Raw genomic sequence first — 16,119 nt, 5'->3', positions numbered from 1 at the left:
CCTTAAACTGCTAAGCCACCCAGGAATCCCTGTTCAAAACATTGTTGATTCCCCTCAGGTTTGCTCCTCCAGATTGAAGGAAACTTGTCTCTAGAGATATCTATAATTTACAGAAATTTTATGAAAATGTTTTGTAAACAAATTAAAATATTTATCTTTTCTCCCTACCTGTAACCCTCCAGAGTTCAGAAACTCTCAGTGAGTGTTCTTTGTTTTATGGCAATTGTAAATCATCTGCGTAGGTTGGGTGGGAATCTGTTCTCTTTGTAACCAGATACTGTTGGAAGGATTGGTTATATTACCAAGGCCTTGACTAGAATGGCATCTGTTTTTCTTTTTCTTCCTCCCATGCCCGCCCCCGCTCCCCCAGTTTTATTTTTTAAAGTAATCTCTACTCCCAACATAGGGCTCAAACTCACAACTTTGAGGTCAAGAGTCATGCTCGCTACTGTCGTAGCAGGCCAGGTGCCCCTGGAATCTCATCCTTAGACACATACAGAGACTCAGATAGGATTAGACAGCTTTAAGAAACTCCGATTGACTTTCTGGAGCCAATCAAGCCCCTTGGAAAACGTTGGCCTGATACCTTCCTTCCAGAGTTCCCCACAGCCTGACCAGGTGAGTCAAGAGTGCCACCTCCCGGCAGATGAAACCAAGAGTCAGATGCTGAGCCGACCGAGCCTCCCAAGTGCCCCTAAGAGGTGCTTTGAAACGCTGGAGTTCTTCCTTCTTGCCTTGCCTTTACAGGGATGACGTCAGTGGCCACGTCTGTCTCCCTGGAGAGGAAGAAAATATTCCAGATTGCTGAACCCTGGTTTTCCACACTGCGGATGACAGGACCCCCTCCAACTTGACCCAGGAGCTCCCTTACTCTGAGCCAGGGAAAGGGGGTCTTGTTTTGTTTTTAAGTTGTGGCTAAAAATAGACAGCACCGGGCAGCCCTGGTGGCTCAGCGGTTTAGCGCCACCTACAGCCTAGGGCGTGATCCTGGAGACCCGGGATCAAGTCCCACGTCGGGCTCCCTGCATGGAGCCTGTTTCTCCCTCTGCCTGTGTCTCTGCCTCTCTCTCTCTCTGTGTCTCTTATGAATAAATAAATAAAATCTTTAAAAAAATTAATAAGCTAACTGAAGAGTAATCATTAAAAAAATAGACATCACCTACAATGGAGCATTTTAGCCATTTCTAAGCCTAGAGTTCAGCAGTAGTAGGTACATTCACATCCTCCTCGCTACATTATCTTTCCATTCTATTTTTAAATTTTTTATTTCTATATTATTTTAAAATTTTATTTCTTTATTCATGAGAGACACAGAGAGAGAGGCAGAGACACAGGCGGAGGGAGAAGCAGTCTTCCCGCAGGGAACCCAACGCAGGACTCAATCCCAATATCCTGGGATGACGCCCGAGAGCCGAAGACAGATGCTCAACCGCTGAGACACCCAGGAGCCCCATACATACTTAATTTTTTAAAAGTTTGTTCATTCATTTTTCATTATCTCTAGACCCAACATAGGGCTCAAACTCACGACCCTGACTGAGGTCAAGAGTTGAGTGCTCTTCTGACTGAGCCTTCCAGGTGCTCCTTCCATTTCATTTTTTCAAGAACTCTGGGATCATGGTTCAGAGTCACCGTTTGTCCGGTGAGGACTCCCCACCCCCCCCACCCCTCTCTATGCGGAGGTGACATCTGTCAGGCTGGTTCATGTTTGTCCTTCCTTCCTCCATTTAGTAGACAGAAGGTGTCTTGTGAAACAGCCAGTGACTATGTCGAATGAGACTGAGGATTTCCCTTGGGAAGTGGGTGTAAGAGGGAGGACAGGTCGATGGAAACCAGTAAACTGTTGGTGTTGCTTTAGAGTAAAGACTGTGTTGCTGGGTCCTCACCCAGGGTGGATGAGTTAGAACTGTCCCCAGCCAGGCCTCCCTTTGTTGTGCCCAAGATTGCGAATCCGAGAAACCACCAAGGAGCCAACACCGATGCAAACACACACGAGGGTTTATTTACAAGCTCGAGCTTGGGTCCAAGTGTACCTGACACAGCGACACAGCGGAGCAGGGACTTGGACCCTGAGGTGTGTTCCAGCTGAGTTTTATGGGCTGGTCTAGGGGACCTCCAGAAGGGGTGGAGGAATTTCTCAAGTTCTGTTTACATTCTGATATGGGGCTTTCAAGGGCATTGAGCTCTGTTCTCATTCTAATATGGGGCTTCCTGCCACTGGCTTGGGCTCTGTTCTCCTTCTAATATGGGGCTTTCCAGGACGTTAAGCTGTAAGCTATTTTCTTCCTGTAACTGAAGTAATGTAAATTTCAGCTCTTATTCACAGGGGCCTGGGATGGCTGTACTTGTGCTAACGCTGAACTTAAAATGGAATGGCCTTAATTTTCTCGGCCTCCACAATCCCCTCCTAACCCTGAGTCCTCCAGTGGATTTGGGAAAGGAAGGCCAGAAATTGTGTGTGTGTGTGTGTGTGTGTGTGTGTGTGTGTGTTTATATGTATGCATATGCTGAGGGTGGTGGGGCAAGCTCAAGCTGGCTCCTGTTAATAAGAGCTGAACTTTACAGGAAAAACTGCAGAATGTCCTCCACAGGGAATCCTATATCAGAAAGACAACAGAGCTCAGAATGCCCTCAGCAGAGAATCCCATACCAGATCTTAAGAAAGTCCCCCACCCTTTCCCCCATATTGGAATGGAAAAAAATTCCTCCACCCCTTCTGAAAATCCCCTAGATCAGCTCATAAAAAACCAAGCTGTAACCCACTTTGGGGTCCAAGCCCCTCTGCTCTGCTGTGTGGAGTATACTTGGACCCAAGCTCAAGCTTGTAAATAAACCCTCATGTGTTCGTCGGTGTGTTGGCTCCTTGGTGGTTTCTCGGCTACGTAATCTTGGGCACAACAAATATGCTAAAGTGACTGGATGGTAGCACTGTCAAATTGAAAAGACCTATATGCCAAGGCATCCATAAGCATGGTCCCCAGAACTCTGATATTCACATGCCTCTGGTGAAATCATTGCTCTGGAAACTCCAGCATCTATAGCTTATCTTGTCCTTGTTCTTCTAACCTTTACTCGCCCTCTGTTTACCTGATATTTTGCCTTTTGTTCACGGAGAAATTAGATCCCATCCCACAAAAGCTGAATCCGAATCCTCTGCTCACCCCGACGACAGAGAAGAATATGTACAGGTCTGCACCCATCTTTATCCTTCTCCACAATGACAGAAGAAAATGTGGCCTGCCCTCCTCCTCCTGTCAAAAGTCAAATCTAAGATATGACTTGGATATAAAGGAAACTGGAAAAGTAAGTCAATCGGAGAAGGACAAACATTATATGGTTTCATTTATTCGGGGAATATAAAAAATAGTGAAAGGGACATGGCAGAAGAAAATGTGACCTGCCTTCCCTCCTCCTGTCAAAAGTCAAATCTGAGATAAGACTTGTATATAAAGGAAACCAGAATACTTTTTTGAACGATAGACACTTTTAAAAAGTAGCCTCAGCAGCAAAGAAACACACACAAAACACATCCCCTTGCCCAGCAGGTGTAAGAAGTGTGTGCTGACTCCCCTCTTTTTCCTCCTGAGAAGCACACCCTCTCCCATGCCCCTGGAAGGTGACTTGGAGGGGAGTGCCAGGAGGGGAGTGAATGACATTCTTATCTTCAAGGACAGGAAGTTGAGCATGAGAATTCTGGACAAACAGATCTTGCCATAAAAAGAAAGAAGAAAGAGAAAGAAAGAAAGAAAGAAAGAAAGAAAGAAAGAAAGAAAGAAAGAAAGAAAACACTATATGGTCTCATTCATTTGGGGAATATAAAAAATAGTGAAAGGGAAAAACGGGAAAGGAGAAAAAATGAGTGGGAAATATCAGAAAGGGAGACAGAACATGAGAGACTACTAACTCTGGGAAAAGAACTAGGGGTGGTGGAAGGGGAGGTGGGCGGGGGGTGGGGGTGACTGGGTGGGGGGCACTGAGGGGGCACTTGATGGGATGAGCACTGGGTGTTCTATATGTTGGCAAATTGAACACCAATAAAAAAATTTATATAAAAAACAAACAAAAAAACAAACAAACAAAAAAACAAAAACAATAGATCTGCCCTACGACCCAGCAATTGCACTGCTGGGGATTTACCCCGAAGATACAGATGCAGTGAAATGCCAGGACACCTGCACCCCGATGTTTATAGCAGCAATGTCCACAATAGCCAAACCATGGAAGGAGCCTCGAAAGATGAATGGATAAAGAAGATGTGGTCTATGCACACAATGGAATATTCCTCAGCCATTAGAAACGACAAATACCCATCATTTGCTTCGATGTGGATGGAACTGGAGGGTATTATGCTGAGTGAAGTAAGTCAGTCGGAGACGGACAAACATTATATGGTCTCGTTCATTTGGAGAATATAAATATAATATAATAGTGAAAGGGAATAGAAGGGAAGGGAGAAGAAATGGGTAGGAAATATCAGAAATATCAGAAAGGGAGACAGAACATAAAGACTCCTAACTCTGGGAAATGAACTAGGGGTGGTGGAAGGGGAGGAGGGCTGGGGGTGGGAGTGACTGGGTGGCAGGCACTGAGGGGGGCACTTGACGGGATGAGCACTGGGTGTTATTCTGTATGTTGGCAAATTGAACACCAATAAAAAATAAATTTATTATTACAAAAAAATAGTGAAAGGGAATAAAGGGGAAAGGAGAAAAAATGAGTGGGAAATATCAGAAAGGGAGACAGAACATGAGAGACTCCTAACTCTGGGAAAAGAACTAGGGATGGTGGAAGGGGTGGGCGGGGGGTGGAGGTGACTGGGTGGCAGGCACTGAGGGGGGCACTTGACGGGATGAGCACTGGGTGTTATTCTGTATGCTGGCAAATTGAACACCAATAGAAAAAAAAAAAAAGAAAATCGTTATGTTCTTTTAGCCTCCCCACATAGTTGAGTTACTCTTCCACAATCTCTTCTCTTTGTTTAACCCAATAGACAAACATATAGGGTTTGCCACTCCTTGGGGTCTTTGTTTGCTCAGGAGAGCTCTGCCATGTGAATCTTGTCAGGGACAAACTCGTCTACTCCCCCCCACCCCCATAGGAATCATGTCAAGGTCATTGTCAGGGTCAGGGTCAGGCCCCAGACACTGAGAGGGTGGAGGTCAAGGTGGTGCCTCTGGGAACCATCCTTTCCAGCATCTTTGGATTTGACCTCCTTTGTGGCCTTCCTCACTCCCTTCAGGGTGCTGCCCCACTCTCAGCTCCCATCTCATCTCAAGAAATGTCCTGGAGAGGGGCAATGCCTTTGCGAGCTGCACAGGCTCTTACTGGAGGATCGAGCCATCCCGCTCTCTGGGATCAGTCTGGGAGGACCCAGAAGAGGCAAAAGCAGAGGGCCATAGTGTCCCTAATCCTTTGTCTGTCTAGCTTGTCGAGATCATCTCTACACCCATCTGATGTGGTGCTGGCACTTGGGAGGCGTGCCGATCATGTGTGCAGGGACATGCTCCTCCGACCCACGGAGCCACAGCCAGGTGCCCTGAAATATGTGTCCTTGAAAAACAAACGTGAAGTCTTGATCTCTCCCTTGTGGGCCTCTCATCAGTAGCTTTCATAGTGCTCAGGATGTAGGATTTACAGGGAACTGTTTTCATCCCAGGGTGGGTAGATGATGTGAAGTGGGACCAGGGATTCATACAGGTGAGAAGAAGGCAGAGAGAGAGGCTCAGAAATGAATCCCCTAAAAGCCCATGGCCAATTGCTGACGCTACCATGATAAAGAGCTACAGCTCTCCACTGGCCCCTTCTGTGAGGAAAGTCGAACCTCTCAGCCCAGCAGACAGAGGAGCCTGGGCAGTGGCAAGGCTGTGGGCTTCAGTGTGAGAACCAGACCCTTATGGAGGGACCCTTTCAACATGCCAGCCCTCAAAGCTGAGAGAGGTTAGCAGCTAGGGCCAACTTCAGTGGGGGAGGGGCAAGGGCAGGGGCCAGGTACTTTTCAATGAGAAAGCAGCTTTCCTGGCCTGTAGCTGAGCACAAGTCTGTCAGCGGGGTGAGTTAGCATAACTTCTCCTCAGTGGTTGTGGAGGTGCATATTCCTTGCGACCTCCTGCACGCTAAGGAACTCGTGTTCCTTGAGTGAAACTTTCAGTTAGCCCTTCCCAGGTGGCTGGTAGGCTCTAGTCCCACATTAGCCTTGAGACACAATGGAACTGGCTGTCTTGGACCCTAAGCAGAAGATTACCTTAATGTCAGTTATCCACTGGCCTCTCAATGAGTGGTTTTTGAACCCAGCTCCTTAGTAAGTTTGGAGGGACCATGTGATATGCTGTCCACCTCTAGGGGATATAGGCCTTCCTGGAATGCCCCTCTGACAAGCTTTTCACATCAGGGAGTTTACTTTATTTTTTTTTAATTTTTTTAAATCTTTATTTATTTATGATAGTCACAGAGAGAGAGAGAGAGAGAGAGAGAGAGAGAGAGATTGAGAGGCAGACATAGGCAGAGGGAGAAGCAGGCTCCATGCACCGGGAGCCCGACGTGGGATTCGATCCCGGGTCTCCAGGATCGCGCCCTGGGCCAAAGGCAGGCGCCAAACCACTGCGCCACCCAGGGATCCCAGGGAGTTTAAATTATATGTCTCAATGGTGGTGCTGGTGTAAAGGGAAAGCAGTCTACTTATCTCTGAGAATAAATCTTTCTCTGAGGGAAGTTCTGCACTAGGCCTCTCACATAGGTGAAATAGACTCTACCCCCACAGCAGCTGTGAAGGATCAGTGGCAATGAGCTAGTCATAATTAGAAACTCAGGTCTTCCTAGCTGGCTAACCTCTACATCAAGGCAGTTCAAAACCATCTCGACAGATTTGGAGGTGTGGTACACATGCACTGGGGTGCCTTTGGGACATCACAGTTCCTTGAATGCAGTTTTTTACTAGCATCTTCAAAAAGAAGGTAGATCCCTCTCCATGGGGTTGCATATGGGCAGTGGAAAGTTGTCTGCTTCACTTTGAGAGCCAAGCCCTTAAAAAAAAAAAAAAAAAGAAAGAAAGAAAGAAAAGAAAAGAAAGGAAAAGAAAAAGAAAAAGAAAAAGAAAAAGAAAAGAAAGCCAAGCCTTCCCAGAGGTATCCTTCAACGAGCACTCACCCTGAGGGAGCTTAACAGCTAACCCCACACATTTGTGTATTGGCACAGTGGAAAAGCCAGGTACTTAACACTTAGAAAAAGCTTTTCTGGCCTACAGCTTGCAACTAGTCTAACACCGGAGTGAGTTAGAACCTCTCTCAAATGTTGGTGTGGAGGTGCACGTACAAGGAGATATAGGAACTCTGTGACACAGCGTTCTATGAAGGAAGTTTCATGTAGCCTTTGTCTTTAGGGAGGTAGGCTTTGGCCCAACAATGGACTGGAGGCCCAATGAAACTTGCTGTCCAGTACCCTGGGCGTGAGCATCCTTTGAAGGTAGCTTTCCACTTGCCACTCAATTAAGGGGTTAGCAGCTACACAGTGTGTTTAGAGGGGAACTAAGATGCACTGGAAAACACACTTGGAGACAAGCCTTTCTAGAATGCACCTTCCAACTAGCTCCTCACATCAGGGAGTTGAAACCTAATGTCCTCAGCTGTGTTGGAAGTGCAAAGGAAAAGCAGTCTACTTATATCTGAGGACAAAGCTTTCCCTGAGGGAAGTTTGGCGTTAGACCTTTCTTATAGGTGATTTGGACCTTACCTTCCCAGCAGCTGTGGAGGTGCATTGGCAATGACCTGGCATTAATTCTGTGACTCAGGCATTCCTAGCCGGCTATCTTCTCGATCGAGGAAGTTTAAACCTATATCTACAGCAGTTTTGGGGGCCTGGTAAATATGGGCCAGAGGGCCACTGGGAAGCCACAGATAGTTGAATGTAGGTTTCCACTAGCCTCTTCAAAAAGAAGGTAGACCCCTCTTCAAGGGTTGCTTACTGGCAGTGGAAAGGTGGTCTGCTTCAGTTTGAAACCAGCCTTTTAAGATGTACCCTTCAACAAGCACTCACACCTGAGGGATGTTAGAAGCTAGCCCCACACTTTGGTGTGTTGGCTCAGTGGAAAGGCCAGGTGTTTAACAATGAAAGAATATTTCCTGGCCTGCAGCTTGCAACTAGCCTATCACCAGAATGGTTTAGAACCTTTCTAAAATTTTCATGTGGAGATGCAATGATAAACCGATATTGTTAACTCTTAAACACTAGTGTTCTAGAGTTAGGGTCAGGGTCAGGGTTAGTGGTTAGGGTTAGGGTGTAGGGTCAGGGTGGGGGTTAAGGGTTAATATTAGGGTCAGGGTCATGGTTAGGGTTAGGTATTGGTCAGGGTCAGGGTCAGAGTTAGGATTTGGTTTATGGTTAAGGTCAGGGGTCATGGTCGGGGTTAGGGTTAGGATAAAGGGTTAGGGTTAGGGTTAGAGTTGGCATTTGGTCATATTTTGTATGTCTTAGGAGCTTGTGGTTTGTGTTTGGTTTTCTGTTAGTGATACATCTAGTATTATGGTTAGATTAAGTATAGAGTTAAGATTATTATTTGTGTAGAGTGTGAGTTTGTGTCTTGGCATGTGCCTGGCATCTGGGACTCCCAGTACCTTCAGCAGGTTAGTTTTAAGTGCTATATTCTGGTTGTTGTTTTGAGGATGGCCTGGCTCCACCAATTCAGGGGCCTCTCCAGAGAATCCCACTCCAGGCCTCTGCAAGGGCGAGAATAGACATGGCAGGCATCTCTTGAGCTGAGATAAGGAGGGGATTATGGCTCTAAGTACTCTTTATATGGATATTCAATTTACTTTCTGTTTTTATCTGTATGTGTGCACCTTTGTCATCAATACTAACACTTGTTATTTTTAAAGTTCTATTTAAATTCCTGCTTGTTAACACAGTATAATATTAGTTTCAGTTGTACAAGATAGTGATTCAACACTTGGATACAATGCCTGGTACTCATCACAGATGTCCTCCTTCATCCCCATCTCCTGTTTTCCCCATCACCCCTCACCTTCCTCAGGTTTTTATTAGTTTATTCTCTATAGTTAAGAGTGTGTTTCTTGGTTTGCTTCTCTCACTCCCCCTACCATTTGCCAGTTTGTTTAGTTTCTTAAAATCCACATATGAATGCAATTGTATGGTATTTGTCTTTCTCTGACTGACTTATTTCAGTTAGCATAGTTCCTTTTAGGTTGTAAATGGCATCGTTTCATCCTTTCCGGATGAAATTGAGTGATATTCAAATGTGTATATTTACCACATCTCCTGTATCCATTCATCTGTTGATGGATATCTTGGCTGTTTCCATAGTTTGGCTATTGTTGATAATGCTGCTATAAACATTGGGGTGTATGTACCCCTTCGAATCTGCACTTTTGTATCCTCTGGGCAAATACCAGTTGTGCAATTCCTGAATCATAGGGTAGTTCTATTATTAACTTCTTGAGGAGCCTCTATACTGTTTTCCACAGTGGCTGCACCTGTTTGCATTCCCACCAGCAGTGTAAGAGGGTTCTCCTTTCTTCCCATCCTCACCAATACTTGCTGTTTCTTGTGTTGTTCATTTTAGCCATTATGACAGGTGTCAGGTGATATCTCATTGTGGTTTTGATTTGCGTTTCCCTGATGATGGGTGATGTTCAGTGTCTTTCCATGTGTCTGGTGGCCATCTGGATGTCTTGTTAGAGACAATGTCCAGTCATGTCTTCTGCCCATTTTCAATAGGATAATTTGCGTTTTGGATGTTGAGATTTATATTTTGGATACTGACTCTTTATTGGATTTCTCATTTACAAATATCTTCTCTCATTTTGTATGTTGCCTTTTAGCTTTGATTGTTTGCTTCATTGTGCAGAACCTTTTTATCTTGATGAAGTCCCGATAGCTTATTTTTGCTTTTGTTTCCCTTGCCTCAGAGGCATATCTAGAAAAAAGATCCTATGGCCAAGTCAAAGACATTACTGCCTATCTTTTCTTTTCTTTTTTCTTTTCTTTTCTTTTCTTTTCTTTTCTTTTCTTTTCTTTTCTTTTCTTTTCTTTTCTTTTTTATGGTTTCAGGTCTTATATTCAGGTCTCTTTTTTTTAATAATAAATTTATTTTTTATTGGTGTTCAATTTGCCAACAAACAGAATAACACCCAGTGCTCATCCCATCAAGTGCCCCCCTCAGTGCCCGTCACCCATTCACCCCCACCCCCACCTTCCTCCCTTTCCATCACCTCTAGTTTGTTTCCCAGAGTTAGGAGTCTTTATGTTCTGTCTCCCTTTCTGATATTTCCACCCATTTCTTCTCCCTTCCCTTCTATGCCCTTTCACTATTATCTATATTCCCCAAATGAATGAGACCATATAATGTTTGTCCTTCTCCGATTGACCTATTTCACTCAGCATAATACCCTCCAGTTCCATCCACGATGAAGCAAATGGTGGGTATTTGTCATTTCTTTTTTTTTTTTTTTTTATTTAATTATGATAGTCACACACAGAGAGAGAGAGGCAGAGACATAGGCAGAGGGAGAAGCAGGCTCCATGCACTGGGAGCCCGACGTGGGATTCGATCCCTGGTCTCCAGGATCGCACCCTGGGCCAAAGGCAGGCGCTAAACCGCTGCGCCACCTGGGGTTCCCGTATTTGTCATTTCTAATGGCTGAGTAATATTCCATTGTATACATAAACTACATCTTCTTTATCCATTCAAGTCTTTAATCCATTTTTGGGTTTCTTTTTGTATATTTTTTATTGGAGTTTGATTTGCCAACATATAGTATAACACCCAGTGCTCATCCTGTTATCTGTAATCCATTTTGAATTTATTTTTATATATGGCTTAAGAAAGTGGTCCAATTTCATTCTTCTGCATGTGGCTAGTTTTCCCAACACCGTTTGCTGAAGAGACTGTCTTATAACCATTGGATAGACTTTCCTGTTTTGTTGAGGAGTAATTGAACATAGAGTTATCAGTTCATATCTCATTTCGGTTTTCCATTCTGTTCTATTGATCTACGTGTCTACTTCTTGTGCCTGCACCATACTCTTCTGGTCACTAGAGTTCTGAGTTCTGTGATATAACTTCAAGTCTGAAATTGTGATGCCCTTAGTTTTGGTTCTCTTTTTCAACACTGCTTTGGCTATTTTCAGTCTTTTGTGGTTCCATACAAATTTTAGGATTATTTGTTCCAGCTCTATGAAAAATGCTATTGCTATGTTGGTAGGCATTGCATTAAGTGTGTAGATTGCTTTGAGTAGTATAGCCATTAAAAAAAAAAAAAACAATATTTGGTCTAATCCATGAGCATGAAATGTCTTTCCATTTAGTTTGTGTCATCTTCAATATCTTTCATCAATGTTCTTTTTTCTTTTTTTAAGATTTTATTTATTTATTCATGAGAGACACACAGAGAGAGGCAGAGACAGGCAGAGGGAGAAGCAGGCTCCCTGCAGGGACCTTAATGCAGGCCTCGATCCCAGGACCCTGGATCACAACCTGAGCCAAGGCAGATGCTCAACTACTGAGCCACCCAGGTGTCCCTCTCATGACTCTTAATATAATGATAAGGATTTTCCAAGATCAGTTTCTCATACATAGCATTTCTTCAACATCATCAGTCAATGAACTCTTATTCATCATGAACTTAACGCCCATTGATGTCATTCTGAAGGGCAATTTAGGGAACCCAGTGGCCTTACCCCAAGCCCTAAGCTTCCCTGTATGGCTTGTGGTTTGGCTCTGAAGTCTTTCCCCTAATTTTTTCCCACCAACTAACATCTTAACTGGTATTTTCACCCGATTTCAAGTCCTTTCCCAGACTTAACGAATCTGTTTCTTTGAGACCATCCTTTTTATGTTAACTTTAGCTATGTAATAAACCACCTCAAAATATAATGCTTTTATTTATTTTTTTAAATTTATTTTTTATTGGTGTTCAATTTGCCAAAAAACGGAATAACACCCAGTGCTCATCCCATCAAGTGATCCCCTCAGTGCCCGTCACCCAGTCACCCCCACCCCCTGCCCACCTCCCTTTCCACCACCCATAGTTCGTTTCAGAGAGTTAGGATTCTCTCATGTTCTGTCTCCCTTTCTGATATTTCCCACTCATTTTTTCTTCTTTCCCCTTTATTCCCTTTCACGATTTTTTATATTCCCCAAATGAATGAGACCATATAATGTTTGTCCTTCTCCGATTGACTTATTTCACTCAGCATAGTACCCTCCAGTTCCATCCATGTCGAAACAAATGGTGGGTATTTGTCGTTTCTAATGGCTGAGTAATATTGCATTGTATACATAAACGACATCTTCTTTATCCATTCATCTTTCGATGGACACCGAGGCACCTTCCACAGTTTGGCGATTGTGGACGTTGCTGCTAAACATCGGGGTGCAGGTGTCCTGGCATTTCATTGGATCTGTATCTTTGGGGTAAATCCCCAGCAGTGCAATTGCTGGGTCGTAGGGCAGATCTATTTTTAACTCTTTGAGGAACCTCCACACAGTTTTCCAGAGTGGCTGCACCAGTTCACATTCCCACCAACAGTGCAGGAGGGTTCCCCTTTCTCTGCATCCTCTCCACCATTTGTGGTTTCCTGCCTTCTTAATTTTCCCCATTCTGACTGGTGTGAGGTGGTATCTCATTGTGGTTTTGATTTGTATTTCCCTGATGGCAAGTGATGCAGAGCATTTTCTCATGTGCATGTTGGCCATGTCTATGTCTTCCTCTGTGAGATTTCTCTTCATGTCTTCTGCCCATTTCATGATTGGATTGTTTGTTTCTTTGGTGTTGAGTTTAATAAGTTCTTTATAGATCTTGGATACTAGCCCTTTATCTGATACGTCATTTGCAAATATCTTCTCCCATTCTGTAGGTTGTCTTTTAGTTTTATACTGTATCCTTTGCTGTGCAAAAGCTTCTTATCTTGATGAAGTCCCAATAGTTCATTTTTGCTTTTGTGTCTTTTGCCTTCGTGGATGTAAGAAGTTACTGTGGCCGAGTTCAAAAAGGGTGTTTGTTGCCTGTGTTCTCCTCTAGGATTTTGATGGAATCTTGTCTCACATTTAGATCTTTCATCCATTTTGAGTTTATCTTTGTGTATGGTGAAAGAGAGTGGTCTAGTTTCATTCTTCTGCATGTGGATGACCAATTTTCCCAGCACCATTTATTGAAGAGACTGTCTTTCTTCCAGTGGATAGTCTTTCCTCCTTTATCAAATATTAGTTGACCATAAAGTTGAGGGTCCACTTGTGGATTCTCTATTCTGTTCCATTGATCTATGTGTCTGTTTTTGTGCCAGTACCACACTGTCTTGATGACCATAGCTTTGTAGTACAACCTGAAATCTGGCATTGTGATGCCCCCAGCTATGGTTTTCTTTTTTAAAATTCCCCTGGCTATTTGGGGTCTTTTCTGATACCACACAAATCTTAAAATAATTTGTTCCGACTCTCTGAAGAAAGTCCGTGGGATTTTGATAGGGATTGCATTAAACATGTAAATTGCCCTGGGTAACATTGACATTTTCACAATATTAATTCTGCCAATCCATGAGCATGGAATATTTTTCCATCTCTTTGTGTCTTCCTCAATTTCTTTCAGAAGTGTTCTGTAGTTTTTAGGGTATAGATCCTTTACCTCTTTGGTTAGGTTTATTTCTTGGTGTCTTATGCATTTGGGTGCAATTGTAAATGGGATTGACTCCTTAATTTCTCTTTCTTCAGTCTCATTGTTAGTGTATAGAAATGCCACTGACTTCTGGGCATTGATTTTGTATCCTGCCACGCTACCAAATTGCTGTATGAGTTCTAGCAATCTTGGGGTGGAGACTTTTGGGTTTTCTATGTAGAGTATCATGTCATCGACTAAGAGGGAGAGTTTGACTTCTTCTTTGCCAATTTGAATGCCTTTAATGTCTTTTTGTTGTCTGATTGCTGAGGCTAGGACTTCCAGTACTATGTTGAATAGTAGTGGTGAGAGTGGACATCCCTGTCTTGTTCCTGATCTTAGGGGAAAGGCTCCCAGTGCTTCCCCATTGAGAATGATATTTGCTGTGGGCTTTTCATAGATGGCTTTTAAGATGTTGAGGAATGTTCCCTCTATCCCTACCCTCTGAAGAGTTTTGATCAGGAATGGATGCTGTATTTTGTCAAATGCTTTCTCTGCATCCAATGAGAGGATCATATGGTTCTTGGTTTTTCTCTTGCTGATATGATCAATCACATTGATTTTTTTACGAGTGTTGAACCAGCCTTGTGTCCCGGGGATAAATCCTACTTGGTCATGGTGAATAATTTTCTTAATGTACTGTTGGATCCTATTGGCTAGTATCTTGTTGAGAATTTTTGCATCCATGTTCATCAGGGATATTGGTCTATAATTCTCCTTTTTGGTGGGTCTTTGTCTGGTTTTGGAATTAAGGTGATGTTGGCCTCATAGAATGAATTTGAAAGTACTCCATCTCTTTCTATCTTTCTAAACAGCTTTAGTAGAATAGGTATGGTTTCTTCTTTAAACGTTTGATAGAATTCTCCCAGGGAAGCCATCTGGTTCTGGACTTTTGTGTCTTGGGAGTTTTTTGATGATTGCTTCAATTTCCTCCCTGGTTATTGGCCTGTTCAGGTTTTCTATTTCTTCCTTATCCAGTTTTGGTAATTTGTGGCTTTCCAGATGTGTTCATTTCCTCGAGATTGCCTAATTTATTGGCGTATAGCTGTTCATAATATGTTTTTAAAATAGTTTGTATTTCCTTGGTGTTGGTAGTGATGTCTCCTTTCTCATTCATGATTTTATTAATTTGAGTCTTCTCTCTCTTCTTTTTTTATTATTTTTTATTATTATTTTTTATATGATAGTCAGAGAGAGAGAGAGAGAGAGAGAGGCAGAGACATAGGCAGAGGGAGAAGCAGGCTCCATGCACTGGGAGTCCGACGTGGGATTCGATCCCGAGTCTCCAGGATTGCGCCCTGGGCCAAAGGCAGGCGCTAAACTGCTGTGCCACCCAGGGATCCCCTCTCTATTCTTTTTAATAAGGCTGGCTAATGGTTTATCTATCTTATTAATTCTTTCTAAGAACCAACTCTTGGTTTGTTGATCTGTTCCACAGTTCTTCTGGTCTCAATTTCATTCAGTTCTGCTCGAATCTTTATTAACTCTCTTCTTCTGCTGGGTGTAGGATCTATTTGCTGTTTTTTCTCTAGCTCCTTTAGGTGTAAGGGCAGCTTTTGTATTTGAGTTCTTTCCAATTTTTGAGTGGATGCTTGTATTGCAACGTATTTCCCCTTCGGGACTGCTTTTGCTGCATCCCAAAGATTTTGAATGGTTGTATCTTCATTCTCATTAGTTTCCATGAATTCTTCCTGAATTTCCTGGTTGACCCTTTGATCTTTTAGCAGGATGGTCCTTAACCTCCATGTGTTTGAGGTCCTTTCAAATTTCTTGTTGTGATTTAGTTCTAATTTCAAGGCATTATGGTCTGAGAATAAGCAGGGGATGATCCCAATCTTTTGGTATCGGTTCAGACCCGATTTGTGACCCAGTATGTGGTCTATTCTGGAGAAAGTTCCATGTGCACTTAAGAAGAATGTGTATTCAGTTGAGTTTAGATGTAAAGTTCTGTAGATATCTGTGGAAATTCATCTGGTTCAGTGTATCATTTAAAGTTCTCGTTTCTTTGGAGATGTTGTGCTTAGAAGACCTATCGAGTGTAGAAAGCGCTAGATTGAAGTCACCAAGTATAAGTGTATTATTATCTAAGTATGTCTTAATTTTGGTTATTAATTGATTGATATACTTGGCAGCTCCCACATTCGGGGCATATATATTGAGGATTGTTAAGTCCTCTTGTTGGATAGATCCTTTAAGTATGATATAGTGTCCCTCTTCATCTCTCACTACAGTCTTCGGGGTAAATTTTAGTTTATCTGATATAAGGATGGCTACCCCTGCTTTCTTTTGAGGACCATTCGAATGGTAAATGGTTCTCCAACCTTTTATTTTCAGGCTGTAGGTGTCCTTCTGTCTAAAATGAGTCTCTTGTAGACAGCAAATAGATGGGTCCTGCTTTTTTATCCAGTCTGAAACCCTGTGCCTTTTGATGGGGTCATTAAGCCCGTTCACCTTCAGA

Source organism: Canis aureus, chromosome 4, assembly GCF_053574225.1.
Source record: "Canis aureus isolate CA01 chromosome 4, VMU_Caureus_v.1.0, whole genome shotgun sequence".
In the NCBI taxonomy this organism is placed as follows: domain Eukaryota; kingdom Metazoa; phylum Chordata; class Mammalia; order Carnivora; family Canidae; genus Canis; species Canis aureus.
Note: the sequence above shows the minus strand (reverse complement) of the source record.